Below are 15,111 nucleotides of genomic sequence, written 5' to 3' on the forward strand. Positions count from 1 at the left end.
GTATGTAACAAGAAACAAGAAAAGGGAGATTTATTCTTGGAAAATCAGCCACATTTGGAGAGAAGGTAAGAGGGCTGCTGATTTCCTATCTAAAAGCAATTGCATTTGTAAAGGGGATCCCATTCCCCTATCTTATATTCCATATGATCTTTTTGTAATTGCATTAGAGGATTCTTCTGGGACCCTCTACCCTAAATTGTAATTCCTTTTCTGTTTAATATATTTTGGTCGGGGTCTGCCTAACCCTAATTTACCGAGCAAAAAAAAAAGAAAAGGGAGATTTTATATGGTGTTAGGCCCATGGTTTTAAATTTCAGCCGAAATCCGTTCGGATTTTGGCGGGGTTCAAAACCGAAATTTCCCGAAATTTCGTTAATTTCAGTACGAAATTTCGAAAAAATGTCTTTTTAAAAAAAAAAAAAAAAGAAGAAGAAATGTTACAAAATTTTGGCCGAAATTTCAGAATTTTGGGGAAATTCGGTCCGAAATTTCGACACGAAATACCAAATTTTGGATTTCTTTCGGCTTTCGGTGGGGTCCGAAATGGTTACTGAAACCGAAATTTAAAACCTTGGTTAGGCCTTAGAACAATATGGTAGGGGTACCGCCCTTGATATTTGATCCAACATCAGCTCACTTTTTAAGTTGGACCGGGGGGTCTTTTTCTTAAAAAAGGACCCCCGCGAAAATATCTTCTAGCCTTTTATAGGGTCTCAGAATCGGGAAAAATAAGGACAAAAGACCAAAGTTAAAATAGATTTGCCAGGTAATTTCGCAGAAACCCACTTCGTGGATGACTTTTGCATACGATAACAGTCATGTAGGCTCACTTTTCAACTGATTTTGTCTTATTCATTTTTTATCTGAGTTGGCTGTTTTCTCATGCAAAAGCACGGCGCTCAATCGCTCCCTGCGAAATTTCCTAGCAAATCCCTAAAATTGACAACTCAGGCATCTAGTTTTATAAAAGTCTTGTGGGGCCACTTCCGCAGGATGATCCAAACCGTTCATTTGTTGAATAGGCTATATCTCATAAACCATCTCAATAGGATAATCCTAACCCTCCAGTCAATCGAGGTTTCTATTATGTGCAGTCCCTCCATAGATCGGAGGGCTAGAATCATCCTATGGAGATGATTTACGAGATACAACCTATTAACGTGGTGGCGGAACAAATGAACGGTTTGGATCATGCTACAAAGTGGGCCCCACACAACTTTTTGAAAATAGTAGACCACGCGCACACCATATAAAATCTCAAAATAATATGATAGAGAGAACAAAAAAAAGAAAGAGATGAAAATGCTAAAAAAAGATTTCACCATTGGATTTACCAATCAATTTCTGGGCTCCACATGTGCCACATTAGATGATTTGCTCCTTTGATTCTAACATCTAAATATAAACCATGCAAATTGTCGTTGGCCCCGCCATGATCGGATAGTTTTAGTCCATTGATCGATAAGGCCTTATTTATGGTCCCGCCGAGAGAAGCCGAGGGATGTTTCGGATGTTGGGAAATTTTATATATGTCGGAAATTTTTTTCTTCATAAAATGTGTTTTCTAACATTTGGCTAAGCAATTTTCAAGAAAAATATTAAAATAAAATTTTACCAAATTTCTAGGAAAATTGCAACCCTATTTAGACCTTTGAATTATTTCCATGGAGTAATTTTAGATGATCATGAGCTTGGCACCTGCTTAGCTAACTCGCTTGCTTCCCTAGCTCGTCATGGGAGTAGCTCACCAATAACCAACTCTCTCAATTGTAAGTAGACAATCAATAGGGTTTGCATTTTCTTTGCTATATGTGATGTAATGGAGGAAGAAAAAAGAAGAAGAAGAGGAGAAAAAAGAGAAGGAAGTAGACAAAAGTAAATGAATTAGAGTTATATGCTCTCAATTAGAGCATTCCCTTCTTTTAACATAAAGAAAGTTGTAAAATAAAAACATCTTTCAACACTCCTCTAGATGGATGGATCATAATGTCAAATATGTCCAGTCAAAAATCCTTTGTGAACATTTTCTAGGAATAGCTTTGGTGAGAATGTTGGCGAGCTAACCATCTCATATGATTCATGGTGAGCTAATCATCCCTAGTAGAGCCTGTCGCAGAGGCGACCCTAGCTTTGGTGAGAATGTTGGCGAGCTAACCATCTCATATGATTCATGGTGAGCTAATCATCTCTAGGAGAGCCAGTCGCAGAGGCGCCCCAGGTTTTCTCTATGCTTCCTTTATAGAAGCATTAACCTTGCAAAGAACAATGAACTAATTGAGTTACAATATAGTTGTAATTCACTAGTTATTCCAAACGCTCTCAAATAAGAAAAAAAAAAGATAAAAAAAAAAAGTTATTTCTATTACTCTAAAACCACCTCCCACATCACCATTCAATATTTCTTGACCTAAGAATCCAATAGTCCAAACCATGACCAACAAACCAAGAAGATGACCTAAGAATCTTACCATCTGTAAATTCTTCAACTTAATGTTCTATACAAATGAGAGGATTAAAAAATTCCAAGTTTTTAAATATATGTGGTTGGTTTGATTTTACCCTCTGGAGAATGGTAATTGAGTACAGCAAGTGGGGGTGTACACTACATTAACAGTGTGATGGACCACACAATCCCCCCCTTGATGTTTACAATTCAAGTCCCACATGAATGAAATAGTCATGTCATTTTGCTGGTCATCAAATAATAGAGGGGACCCATTTATATATTCATAATAATAAGGTCAATTTTAACTTATATGTATGAAGATATCCTTTGAAAGAAAACAATACAGACAGATATTTATGAATGATTTGGTAAGGTAGTAACATGAGAACACCCTTTGGAGAAAATAGAGAAAATCTTTACGACAATCGATGTTTTTATCACGAAAAACTGTTATTGTATGATAATATTGATCCAGATTCTGGCGAAGTATAGGGTGATTGGGTGCGTGAATTGGATTATCCTAGCTTTCGTGATCAAGAGTGATGAAAAAGGAAACATTTTATGAAAAAGGAAATAATTTTATGGTTTTTCTAACTTTATATTAAGGATGGGATCTCTATTTTGCATGGGACCTAGAACGAAAGACCGAAAGATTGCCGATAAGATCCACTGTTCTGATCACCAGACACATATATATGACATGGGTGCAGTTGTGATATCATTCTATAGGACAAATGGGGGCCTAATATTTATGTTAGAAACCTGAGAAATGAAAATTATATATAGGAAGCTGATATTTGTACCTACTTATTCTGACAGAAGAACACCCCCCCCCCCCCCCCCCCCCCCCCCCCCCTCTCTCTCTCTCTCTCTCTCTCGCTCTCTCATTTCTTTCAATGGCTCCTACAAATCGTTGAATCATTGAAAATTGTAACAACCAATGAAAAAATGGGCTCAAAATAGTGATGGGTTGTAGAGTACAAAAGCAGAGGGTGTAAGTATCAGCTCGCTTGATATAAACCAAGAGAGATTTTGTCCCTTCTGTTTGTTAGAAAAGGAAGTACTATCACTCTCTCTCTCTCTCTCACCCACGCACGCCTCCACCCACCCCCCAACACACCACATATTATGCTCCTTTTACCGTTAGAGAGGTCACATTGGGTTAAAAGGAACTTGACATAAAGATAGACAAGGGTTGTCCTTTGATAGAATCCAATGTATTGAATGTCAGTAGGCCCTTCATGGTATAATAGCTGATAAGAGGCTTAAAAGTAAAAAAGAGGAGTGCATCTATTATAACAAGGAGCGTAAATATCACATCTCAAAGGAATAAACCTTCATAGAGGTCCACTCAATAGCCTCACAAGAAAACATAGAAAAAACTACCAATGCCAAGCAATCTTGACAAAAATACCAAGAAGATGAAAAATAGGAAAAGTTAGAAGAGAAAACCCTTAAAATCGACGAGGAAAAATAACAAAAATTTAAAATTTTAAAAAGAAAACAATGAAGGTATGTTGTCTTCTGATCCGTATAAAGAAGGTGTCCTAGAAGGATACAAATACTACGCTGTAAAAACACCCACACTACCCTAAAAGGATACATACTCTACCCTGAAAGAAGGTGGATCTGAAGAACAGCTCCTAGATTTCTTACCATTGCAAGTTTTTGTTATCTAGAAGCCACTTGCACGGTACCATTTAGATTACTGGCATAGTAATTACATTGGAATGAGAGATATTTCTTTTGTTAAAAAATCTCGTCCTCATACATTGTCGTCCTATGTCAGGGTACACCCTTTAATGACACACTACACCCTTTACGACACACTACCCTTGAATAACACGCATAATACTTTCGAAGAAGACATTCACTACTATGGAAAGTAAAACACAACTATTCTTGTCTGAAAGTTATTTTATTGTCATCCGATCGGTGGAAGCATACTGTTGGTGTCAAAATCTGCTCTGGTTGTACTCTGGGAGACTTCTCCGACGCTCGAGTCAGAAACCGGCACACAGGTAGGAAGTCCAAGCAATAGAGGAGCAAAATAATAGTGCTTGTGTTAAAGTATAAAAGATAAATAACGCTTTCTCCAACAGCTTAAGCTTTTGGAGAAGTTGGTAAGTTAACATGGTATTAGAGCTAAAGGTCTCGAGTTCAAACTTCCCGGATAGCAAAATTCCACATGCGATGGTTAGCCCAAAGTGGGACCACATGCGCCACATGTTTGCCAAGTGGGTCACACGTGCGGGGGACAGCTTAAGCTTTTGGAGAAGTTTGTAAGTTAACAGCTTGTGAGTTATAGAGGTTTGGAGAGTGTGGGGGCCTATTTATGAAAGGAGTCCAAGGTAGTTTAGGATACTTGCGGTTGTGGGAGCCTTTCGTTATTGGTCGACATCCCATGGAATTAGTTTCCATGTTCGTCTTGATAAGTACCAGGTTTCCTCATGGGAATCGATTGCTATTTTGAACCACCAAACTTCTAGGAAAGTTGTCATGCTAGGTTCGGTCTTTCCCCTGGGGCACTTTCATGTTTATTCGGGGTTGCTATTTGTGGAGATGAAAAATACCTTTTTGCCCCAGCTATCGAAGAGGCAAGTTCGGTTACATAATTGGGCTAGGTGCCAAGTGTCTGCATTCAATTCTAGTCGGAGGATGGATTTTACCCCTAACACATACTAACCTTAGACATCTTATCCAATATCCTCAAAGGATACATATGCCACCTTGGTAGACCAACATAGAATATGATGAATTAGTCTGTTGTCGTATGCCATGTCTCATGCAGATGAAATAATGTCTTACTTATTCTTTTTTCCTTCTCTTCCTACCTCTTTTTATCATTTTTTCTACATTTTATTTCTACCTCCTCCTCCTTAATTTTAGGAATTTATTATTATTATTATTCATTTCTTTCACTTCTTTTCTTCTTACCCAATTTTTGGGGCTGTTTTGTTATTTTTATTGTTTTCCTTTCTATTCTTCTTCTTCTTTTTCCTTTTCTTCTTCCTCTTCTTTTTCTCCCCCACCCCCCCAAAAAAAAAATTTAAAAATATGGCGACAGGAATAAGAAGGGGTATTTCACACCATTTCAAAACAAGATCGAAGAAGGGCTATTTCAGTTTTTTTTTTTGTCCTCAAAACTTATCGTGTTAGAAGTTTTGTAGTTTTGCCAAAAAGCAAAAGAAAAAACTCATATGGGACAAGTAGTCCTATAATCACTATGTAGTGGATGCAATTTGTTCACTCTTCACTCCTTAAAATTCTTTCAATCTCTTAGTCATATCTACCAAAGATCCCCTTCCAAAGGATAATTCTCACTTAATCATGCCTTCCTTGAAAGGGACTCTCGTGTCCACCTCTGTGACCCCACATGCATCATTTTAAGTTTCCTTTGCAAAGAAGGAGAGTCCCATGTAATTAGAATACATTCATACAGCTTTCTTAGCCTTTGGATGGTGAACACAAGATCCAGACCATTCAAATTAGGGCAACATTTGGACTACAATGCATTTTTGCTCCTTTCTTAGCCTTTGGCTGGTGACAAGTTCCAGACAAAAGCAGTAAGTTTTGTAGGTTGCTATTGGTTGAGAAAATCAGGCCAAAGAGAGTGCCTCACCATTTTTTTGTATAAATACAAAAAAAGGTTAGCAAAACACTATTTTTTTTATATGGGTAAGGTGGGGTTAGGCAAGACCCCTGCCAGATATCATTGATAAAAAAGAAAAAAAGGAACAGCTAGAGGGCTTAGAAGCCAACAGTCTGAATGGGATGCAAGGATCCCGTTGGGAACCAAAAGTACAAATAAGAAACAAAAGAAGATTACAGCCTTGTGTAGGGGGTTCTATTTCGGTCTTCATCAATGATCTTGAGGAGGGATGGAGGGGGCCAAAGAGGGTTCTGGAAAACACTATTGAGAGAAAAAAGGAAGAATTATAGAAAAAATTGAAAATGATATCTATACTCCCTTGTTTTAATAAAGGCACCCTCTCTATTTTTAGAGGCCGATTGGATACATGGATTTCATAATCCTTGATTTTACAAGCTAAAACCTCGATTTTATAAGCTAAAATCTAGATTTTATAATCTATGTATTTTAATATCCATGTTTTCTTTTTTGAATGGTTATTTTAATTTAAAATCCCGGTTTTTGCTTATAAAATCCAAGACTTCTCTAAATAGTGTTAGGAGGCTGTCACAATTCACAAAAGACAATTGATAACCAATTAGAAATGCTTAATAAAGTGAGGAGTTTCATTATCAAAACAAGGGATTGAGGACATTATTTTCTGAAAAAAATATGAAAAGAGTAATTCTCATTGAGGGCATGCTTGTCAACCATGAAAATGAATCATGGAATCTTCATCCATGTAGTTGTGAGATAGATGTAGGAATGACACCAGAGAGACTAAGAAGGCATGATAGTGGGTGGCAAAATTAGGAAAAATTAATTCATCATCTATAAAAACTCAAAATTTATCCTATTTTTAGGGTTTTCCTCATGCTCCCTTCACTCTCCCCTCTCAAGTCTCTCTCTCCTTTCCCTCTCTCACAACTGGACCCTCAAATATTCCATGGAATATTATTTTCTGATGGGAAAATGATGTATCCTCACCTCCTTTTCTTCCCTGGGCCACCCCTTTGTAGTGTAAAAAGAGTAGTCGGTGTGGCTCTTTGGCGTAAAGTTACGGGTTTGCTCCCCAGTGACGAGCGTTCGAATCCCTCCTTGCTTACCTGATGCGCGTGGTTTCCGGGTGATTGCGCGTATCCGTAGGGAAATAATCCTACTCCCGGAGGGGGTGGGGACACCCTTCGTTACCAAAAAAAAAATAAAAAAATTCATAAATACACCAGAGGGGCTGGCCCTGAGAAGAAGAGACTCGAAGTAAAATATAATGATTTTGCTAAACAAAATAGGTATAGAAATTATAAGTCATTTTTGGTCAGTCACATTATATCCGTACTCTACTTTGTGTACGGTGATTTGGACCTCCATCTAGTGGACCCCATGATAGGTGGAGGATATCGAAGCAAGTCAGAGTTTATTTTATCCTAATATAGACTTGTTATCCTCAGTTTACATTGGCCTTTGTTCATGGATAAATTATTATGAGAACAGCATTTGTGAGAGTGAGAAGATAATTTCAAGAAAAACTTATAGAAGCAGAATAGCCAATCCCAAGAGCATCTTTTCCAAAGAATTCTAACCTCATATATAGTCTACCATGAGGATAACAAGCATGGGTTTATTTTATTCTTGGATAGGCTTACTTTCCTTGGACAGCTATGATTGCCTAGATTGTGAAACATTTATAATGGGCCCACCAAAATGAACAGTGTGGATCACCACATCTTTGTGCCACGAATCCAATCTTAGTTATTAGGAGCGTTTGGCTGTATGAACTGGACAAATTTGGTTGTTCTCTTCAAAGCATCACTTTTAATTTTTTTATAATGAGAAAAGAGTTTATAACTTAACTACTCCCTAGGCTTAAAATACAGTAGGAGCCATATTGTTTGGGTGATGCAAACCATTCATTTGATGGGCCCTCACATAGATAGGGTGTGTCCAAAAAATTAGCTCCATATGATCATTCCAACCCTTCGATTTGTGGAGGTACAAATGGACGGTTATAAACCTTCACAAATCTGTCTATTTTTTGCCTCCACAGTTCGAAGGGTTGGGATAATCCTATGGAGCTGATCTTTTGGGCACACCCTATCTATGTGAGGGCTCATCAAATGAATGCTTTGGATCACCCAAACAATGTGCCCCCGTTGTATTTTAAGCCTAGGGAGTAGATAAGTTATCTACTCTAGGGAGTAAGAACTCTTCTCTTTTATATTTCGGGAAACGATTTATGCGCTCGAGTATTTTGATAAACATGCGCTCCACTTGGTTGTCATATAGTATTTAAAGGGATGTCAGAGGATAATACGGTTCTCATAAAGCTCTTAAAACCCTTTAAATACTACACGACAAACAAGTGAGCGCATGTTTATCAAAACATTGGAGCGCTGAAATCATTTCCCTATATATATGATTGGAAATTGATATTCACAGTCCCTTGTTTTAATAATAACACTCCACTCTCCACTTTACGCGTTTCTAATTAGCTTTCGGAGGCTGTTAAATCATCTGGATGCCTTCAACAGCCAATCAAAAAAGTCGTTAATAAAGTGTTGGGTGCCATTATCAAAATTAGAGTGCGGATATCATCACCCAATATAATAATATCAGAAAAAAAAAGGTAATAAAATATATAAGTACAAAACGAAAGGTTACATTGCATTCGAAGTGGGGTCCAATCGGAGAATGGTTAGGACCATCGAATAAGTGGCCCCACCTGTACTTCAACCTATCAATAGAACAGCTCAAAGAAATAGAGCATGACAAAAGACTCCCAACATTCAAAGACAAAAGCATCCATGTGTAAGGTTGCAATGGTGGCCACAAACACAAATCTCTATGATAGATATGACAAATCCACTTGCAGAGAAAGAAATGGGCAGTTACTCTCATTTGGTCGTTTTCTTGTGAAGCTTTCCATGTTGCTATATATTTTAGAATAATCAAAGTTGCATTTCCAAGTAAATTAATGAAGGAAATTTGTCTTCAGCTGGTGATTGGAGGTATGTAGTAAAGACCAAGACACGAAAGCTAATTAATAAAAGGCTCTATAGGTAATTGGATCTTTGTTGTCCTTAGGATCGCATGAGAGAGAGACAGAGAGAGAGAGAGAATGCCAAGCAAGTTGTGTACAAGTATTTATGAACATAACAACCAGTACAGCTAGGGCTAGCTCTAATAATTAGTATTTATGTGGCAATGGCATTCTATATAAAGTATTGGAGAGATTTAATTAACAAATACGTGTTGTATGTCTTCCTACCCCTAGCAATATGGTACTTCCATCATCAAACTCATTGTCTTTGCCCACCTCTAAATTCTGGTATACCAACTTTTATGCCTTTCTGTCCTGCTAGAAAAAAATTGGGCAACTTCCCATTGCCATGGTCATGTGGGAGTCTAGTGCTGATGTCCTTCCTGCATTTGCCATTGGTGTCGCTGCCACTATTGCTCTAGACTTAATGGTGTCTGTGAATACTACAACGAATTTCATGTGATTAAAGAATGCTATGTTTGGCTTAGTGAGAGAGAAGGCATTTATTAATATATTGAGTTGCATGTGATGCAAAAGTATTTAGGATCGAACATCAAAAGTTGTATGTTATGGGTATGACGAGAGAGAGAGAGAGAGAGAGAGAGAGAGAGAGAGAGAGAGAGAGAGAGAGAGAGAGAGAGAGAGAGAGAGAGAGAGAGAGAGAGAGAGAGAGAGCATACCAAGTAGTAGGTTATGTATATGCATTTAAGAATGCAAATAGTATGTTATGTGTTGGAAAAATAGATGATCAGATTACTACTACTCTTAAGGGTGACGGAAATGATAGTAAATGAGGGACTGATTTATGGCTTAATTAAACCCAAAAATAAGGTCGGACCCAACTTGGTTATTCAGACCCAAAAGTGGTTACTCGAACCCAAGTTGGGTACTTGGACCAAAATTAATGCAACTCGGACCCAAAGCTTGTATACTGTTAAAAATTCCAGAGTTGAAAATAAACTTGGCAAAAAGGTTTACAATTATCGTAAATACCAGAATTGAAAAGAAATTTGGGAAAAACAGTTTGCACTTATCGTTTCGCACAAAACCCTTTTTGGAAATCAGATTGTTGATGTTGGAAGAAGGAAGGCTAAGTCATGCCACATGGTCACTCTCTTTAAGAATCATATCTGCCCCTATGGTGCAACTGAGATCCACGAATTGATGCTCCAAGATAAAAAAGCCCAAACAGGCTCCAGTCCACGTTTACTTGCTGACTGGTCCACTTAGAACCACCTTAGAACTGTGCTCAAACATGGAATGAAAGTAGGAAAGAGAGAAATCTGGATATCTATTTGTCTATGTCAAAATCGTGCATATAACAATGATACCTTCACTCTTTTACAGAGATAAACATGACTGTTAGAGACGGAATAAACGCCCATTAAGAGAGCTAAATGGTTCTCATTTAATAGTTGCCATTAACAAAAAACATTAGGGAGGATAAAAACTATTTAAGAGTTGATTAGAAAACCCAAAACGTTGTTGCACCAAAAAGCTAATTTTATTACACAAACCTCGGACCTCGGACCTCGGACCACAACCCGGCACGTGCGTATATGAATTTGAGTTCATATAAAACCTGATCATCCAACAAATTCCAATGCTCCCAGAAGAGCCTTTTCTCCCACTCTAGCTATTATATGGAGGGAAAACTCTTTTGAAAGTTCCAATGTGGGACTATGTGTTTTTGCATTGTAGTTGAGAACCCTCTTCACACACTTTAAGGTTTTGGGTTCATGTCGCACGCAGGGGCGATGGCACATGAAAGGGAAGGGGGACAATTGCCCCCCTTAATTTTTTGGGAAAAAAAAGAAGAGGAAGCTAGCGTTTCGGGACTCTATTGGCCAATAGGGAAGGGGGACAATATGAAGCTATTCAGGACTCTATCGGCCATAATGTGCCTTGCTGGCTTTCCCTTCTAAAACTACAATTAATACATTGGCAAAAAAAATCACCCATCTCCTCTTGACGCTAAAACTGATAGGCTGGCATTGATTTTGAAATAAATCATTCTCATAAATACCATCAATAGAATCCCAAATAGTCAGCATTTTCCTCACAACCCAAACCGTTGATTTGTTGCGCCTTTGCCCATAAAATCATCTCCATTGGATGATCCTAACTCTTCAATCTATAGATATTTCTAAACGTAATTTATCTACATATTAGAGGGTTAGGATCATCCTATGGAGATGATTTTTTCACCTGTGATTCCTAAATCAAAGTGTACTAATAGGACACACGCAGAATCTAATATTTGCACTCCATTTAATTGAAAGGTCTCAGATCCCTTGAGAGACATCTTTCAGAGAGGGAGATTATATGATGGCCGGTCATGTATGAGGGTGCAGCTCATGCCCACATTATGATCCAAACCGTTCATTTGTTGAGCCCTAATGTATATAAGATGTGCCCCAAAATATCTTCTCCATTGGATGATCCTAACCCTCCAATTTATGGAGGTTCAAAATTGACGGTACAATATAGAAATCTGCACATAACAGAGGGTGAGGGTTCGGATGAACAGTATGGAAATTTTTTTTTGGGACACCCTATCCACATCTACGTAAGGCCCAAAAATTAATGGTTTGGATCAGCCAAATGATGCGGGGCGGCCACCATATATATTCTCGTTAGAGGGGTTTTTTTGTTGACTCAAATAAACCCCAACAAGTTGACACGTGATAACATAGAAGTCTCAAGTAACTATATTTACTCCATCAATGCCCGTCAAGAATAACGCTAGAACGAGAAAGGAGCATTAAAGAATGGAGCAAGGCCGACTATTTTGACCGATTTTTTTGCCGATGTATTAATCGTAGTTAGAGAAGGGCAAACCAACAAAGCGTATTATGGCCAATAGAATCCCGATTAGGCGATTACAAAATAAGTTTAAAATTTTAATTTTACCATTTTTATATCCCTTCCTTCTAAAAAATATCTTTTTCTCTTCCCAAGTGAGGGTTTTTCCCTTCCTTCTAAAAAATATGCCCCCCTTTTGAGGGATATAACAATGAACATTTGAGGGTTTTTTTGGAAACTATAATAGTGCTTTCATTTGTTTGGAGAAAAAAAATTACTATAATTTTTGCCCCCCTTGTGCAAACTTTCTGGCATCGCCCTGGTCGCTAGTACCATAACATACAAGTGCTTTTGAAAACAAGAGGGATCTTTTAAGTTTGAATCTTCATTCCAAATTTTAAAGTCTAAAAAGTGACCTTTTGACTTTCAAATTTCTAACATAATGTTATAAAACTATAAAACTATAACATAATTTCTAACATAAAACAAGAGGATTTACTTATAAAACTAATACTAATAACATTACAAGTACATAGCAGTGTTATCTTTGTGATAAGATCAGTTTAAAAGACAAATCATGCACTTCTTCCTCCAACGTTTTTTTGGTTGCCTTTTTGGGATCATGTGCAGTCTTTAGTTTGGCAACCTTTACCAAAGTGAATCTCTTGACCTTTTTCTAAGACCAATGGTGCCATTTGGGTTATTCCTCAATTTATATGGATGGGTGGATGATCAAGAGCTGGAAGAAATACATATGCCTAGTTGCCAAGGCCCTCTTTTTGGATTTTGAGAATTGATTTTGAGTCCAAAACTGATTATTGGACTCAAAATTAAATCCAATGTTGAGACTAATAATCGGTTTTTGACCCAAAATCAATTCTCAAAATCTAAAACAAGTAATAGGGTCTAGAAAGTTGTATCCAGAACAATCCATGTGACACTGTGGCTCATGTTGTTGAGAGTCATCGCCGACTCTACACATACACCGGAGGGGACGGGCCGGCGTAGCGCAGTGCGTGCGGGCCCACATGGGCGGATGTGGGCCAACTAAATAGTAGAATCCTAGTTGATCCTTTGTTTTCTACACATGTGACCTCATATACTTGATCAATTGCCACTTCTCTTCCTCTTGGATGAGTCATCTAGATGTAACATGTGGCGCATACGATATTCACTGATGCCTACCTAGATTGTGACCCATCAACTGCGGTATTGAATACTAGTAGTTTATTGTGTGTGGGATTTGCTAGGCAATATCATGGAAAGCCATTTTTGCGGCCCACTTTTGCAGGAGAGAAGAGGGACTTCATGACAGATTTTGTCTTATTCATCTAAGGTGGCTGTTCTCTTCTGCAAAAGTGAGCCGCGAAATGGCTTTCCGCAAAATTGCCTAGCAAATCTTTTATTGTGCATACACAGTGATACTCTCTCTGGACTCTACTTGTGCCATGTCTATGTGATCAAATCTGTTGGTCCGCCAGTGACCACAAGTCGGGCCAAATGCCATGGAGAACATCATCCCTTGACAAGATGATCTCAGCTCCTTGATCTCACAATCCTTTTTTAGGCCTTGTTCATGTTTTGTATTTTGAGAATTGATTTTGAGTCTAAAATTGATTATTGGACTCAAAACTGTGTATAAATTTGAGCCCAGTAATCAGTTTTGGACTCAAAATTAATTCTCAAAATCTAAAACGAACGGGTTCGTCTCAAGCTTAGGCCATATTTGTTTTGGATTTTGAGTCTAAAATTGATTATTGGACTCAAAACTGTGTATAAATTTGAGCCCAGTAATCAGTTTTGGATTCAAAATTAATTCTCAAAATCTAAAACGAACGGGGTCGTCTCAAGCTTAGGCCATATTTGTTTTGGATTTTGAGTCTAAAATTGATTATTGGACTCAAAACTGTGTATAAATTTGAGCCCAGTAATCGGTTTTGGACTCAAAATTAATTCTCAAAATCTAAAACGAAGGGGTCGTCTCAAGCTTAGGCCATATTTGTTTTGGATTTTGAGTCTAAAATTTATTATTGGCAAAGTTGTGCATTCGATTTGCGGTCGTAGAATTGCAATGTAGAATTGATCTGAGTACAAAATTGATTCTATATTGTGAACCAAACATCCAATTTTTCAAAAGAATCGGTTTTGGAGTCAGAATCGATTCCCAAAACCAAAAAAACAAACATAATCTTAATGGTATCTACACACATAGCCTACAATTGATTGTCACTACTGATCCCGACCAGGTGTCTAATCTTCTTGGAAAGTATATTCAATTTCAATGAATTATTGGTCTCATCATGTTAATTCAACTGACGTACAACTGTACAAGTGGAGCCCATCTAAATGATTGCATATAGTTAGGACCCACAATGGATGGGTGTTAGATTAAAATTCAGAAATGATATATTCACCCTTATATTACTTGGGACACCCCTAGTGTAAAAGAGTAGATAGACATAAATACATTAGTAGAGGGGATTGTCCCAAGTAAGAAAAAGGGGGCAAATATAACACTTCCCTAAAAATCTCTTGCATCCAGCCATCCTAACCCTCCAATTTGTGTGTAAAATATTCATTTTTGGTTTATCTTTTCAAATCTCTCATTTAATTCTCACACCGTTATCATCGAATGGTGGAGATTTTCCATGATGGGAACCTAACATTAAAATGAGTGGCCAGGATCATACTCACGTCTTCTTCTATTATTTTGCTGGAAAAAGACATATTGGCCGCTCTTTCTTCTTTGGTCCACCTCTTTATAGGTGTAAAAGGATAGTCGATCATAGTTATTTTTTTTTATAAATACACTAAGACTACTAGAGGGAGGTGGCTCAGGGAAGAAAAGGGGTGAATGTATCACTTTTCTTATTTACAAGGCAGTTAATGAGAAAAGAGTTTCAATTATTTTCACAAGCTTAGGTTGAATGTACGTTCGTCCTTGGGATCACGACACAGCTCTTCATGTGCTACGTGACACATGATATAATGAGACCAAAACATCTCTCTCTCTCTCTCTCTCTCTCTCTCTCTCTCTCACACCACAACCTTTGCTTCTCCCTTCTACCCTATGCTCCATTATTCTTCCTCAAACTCTCTTTCTTTCTCTGCTCTTTCCATATCTCTCTCTCTGCACCTTTTTCTTGCTTTTTACTATCACAACACTCCATCCTCAACCCGCCAACCCAACTA

At 37.8% G+C, this 15,111-nt stretch overlaps 1 long non-coding RNA gene across 1 annotated transcript; it reads right to left on the bottom strand.

Moving 5' to 3' along the window:
* Window positions 1–1,856: 1,856 nt before the first annotated feature.
* LOC143863725 (uncharacterized) lies at window positions 1,857–2,447 on the bottom strand. The gene is made up of 2 exons (XR_013240954.1): window positions 2,367–2,447; window positions 1,857–2,252 (listed from the first exon to the last, which is right to left on the bottom strand). It is a non-coding gene; the product is annotated as an uncharacterized LOC143863725 (long non-coding RNA).
* Between the last annotated feature and the right edge of the window lie 12,664 nt (window positions 2,448–15,111).

The sequence above is a fragment of the Tasmannia lanceolata genome, unplaced genomic scaffold (assembly GCF_043159265.1).
Source record: "Tasmannia lanceolata isolate RefF3 unplaced genomic scaffold, GAP_Taslan_0.1 ptg000003l, whole genome shotgun sequence".
Taxonomy (NCBI): Eukaryota; Viridiplantae; Streptophyta; class Magnoliopsida; order Canellales; family Winteraceae; genus Tasmannia; species Tasmannia lanceolata.